Source organism: Pteropus alecto, unplaced genomic scaffold, assembly GCF_000325575.1.
Source record: "Pteropus alecto unplaced genomic scaffold, ASM32557v1 scaffold97, whole genome shotgun sequence".
NCBI lineage: Eukaryota > Metazoa > Chordata > Mammalia > Chiroptera > Pteropodidae > Pteropus > Pteropus alecto.
Window position 1 is genome coordinate 1261556 of NW_006439713.1, and position 2170 is coordinate 1263725.

At 53.1% G+C, this 2170-nt stretch overlaps 1 pseudogene; it reads right to left on the reverse strand.

Annotated features, from left to right (window-relative positions):
* Window positions 1-846: 846 nt before the first annotated feature.
* Window positions 847-965, reverse strand: LOC112483822 (annotated as a pseudogene).
* Window positions 966-2170: the final 1205 nt, after the last annotated feature.

The window sequence follows — 2170 nt, forward strand, 5'->3', positions numbered from 1 at the left end:
ACCACTCACGGGGACGGGGGAGGGGGAAGGAGAGGGCGGATCTGACGATGCTCAGCGTTTTGAGAGCACCGTGGCAGGATCCTGTTTACCCCTTGCTGAATTTCAGAACCGTGGCCGCCGTGTCTCAGGAGACAGAAAGGTGCTTTTCCCTCGGCCTTTTGCAAAGTAGGACGCAGCTCCCTGTCCCTTCCAGGATGCCAGGAGGAGGAGGAGGAGGAGGGTGCCCCCGCGCGCTCCAGGTCTGTGTCCTTGCCTGCCTGCTCGCTCTGCTCTTTCCTCCTTCTGCTGCTCCAAGGCTACTTCCTTAAGACAAACCTCAGCCTGGCGGAGCTGGCGACCAAACCGCTGTGTGGCTGAAGCGGGTGGCAGGCAGGACTGCCTGCAGGCTTTGCATAGCCCAGCGCAGAATGCAAATGCAGCTTCTCATTCAAAAAATAATAAGAAAGTCAAGATGTCAACAGCAGAGCTTTACCAAGCGGGGCCCTTCTGAGCGCAGGGCTCTGGGTGTGTGTGACCTGGTGGCAGTCGCGGGAGCCATCAGCCGTAGGAATGAACAGAGGAAGGATGTGTTTGTGTTTTCCGTGTGCCATGGAGACGCGTGTTTGTGCAGCTAAGCAGCGATGAAGGGAGACGCCGCATCTTCTACACCTCCCGCTGGCCCACGCTCGCCTGGGGAGGAGACAGACACCTGTAACTGAGGAATAAAGCGGCCGTCAAACTGAGTCGCGACAAGCATTTATTTATTTATTTGTTTAAAAATATTTTTTAGGCGAGGCAACCTTTGGTTGACCTCACAGATTGCAAGGACCTTGTCAGCTTACGATCCCTTATTTTTTTCATTTTTTACACCTGCAGTACCTGGTCGTCCTAGGTGGTCTCCCATCCAGGTACTAACCAGGTCCGACCCTGCTTAGCTTCTGAGGTCAGACGGGATCCGGCTTGTTCAGGGTGGCGTGGCCATAGACTGACAAGGATTTACTAAAGAAGCACCAATTCTGGCAGAAGCCCAAATGGTGTTCTAATCAGGGGACAAAGTTGGGGGGTGTCTGTGAGGAAGGGCAGGGGGACAGTCCCGTCCACAGAAGGGAGGCGTTGCCATTGGTGCAGGTCACGTAACACAGTGATGCTAATTCTGAACACTGTTTTTAATTTTTAGTCCGGTCGTCATAATATCTGCTTTCGTGTTACCCTTGCAAACAGTCCTTTGGGGCCCAAGGGTGCTCAGGCCCAGTGCGAAGGTTATTTCTTCCTGTTCTGACATCCCAAAGATTTGAGGCATGAGATATGCAGGGCGGTTCCTCTGGGATGGCGGCCCCGGCCCCACGTGACAGTGGCCCCGTTTACATCATCACTCACACGTGCGTGGGAAGTGCTCAGGACCAACCTCCTCATTGGGAGTTACGGCGTGGCCGGGCCGCGCAACACGGATGCATGAAGCGTGGAGACAAAGCGGGCGAGGTGACAAACGCATCGGCGGGTCCTGAGAAGCCAGTTTCCTCCCTCCCTCCCGCCCCCGGCTCAGGCTCCGGGCTTTTCCTCCTCACGCCGCCCTGGGACCCGGAGGGAAGTTGCGTTATCCCCTTTTGCTAGCCGGAGACTGGGTGACAGATGGCCAGTGATGAGTCAGGGGAAAGTTCCCCAGACGTCCTGAGGGCACGTCCGGTGGTCTCCGGCGCATCGCGAGCTCTGGGACCAGCAGCCTCGCCCGCCACGCCCCACGTGCGGCTGCGGGAACCCTGCTCCCGCCTCCCGCTGCCTCCTCTCGTTTCCAAGGGAACCGAGGGGTGAACCTGCATTCGAACCGGTTTTTTAAAAAAATTTTATAATTAATCTTTACTGCGGAATCTTGTTGCTGTTGCTTAAAATGTAGCTTTTAAAGAACTGCAGGTAAATGTTTATATAAAACTGAGTTCAGGCTGCATACAAAGTTAAGTAATTTTTTTCCTCACAGGCCATGAACATTTTCCCCGTATTAAATAGTCTTCGGCGTCATTTTTAATGGCTATGAGACGTTCTATTATATGGATTTACCCTAGTTTATTTCATCCGTGTCCAAATGTTGGTGGCTTTCCATGATTTATAATTTTTTAAATTGCAAAATAGTTTTATTCTGACAACTCCTGAACGCGGTTCTTGAACTTGGGACTTTTGAAACACAAAGGCGTTGGGG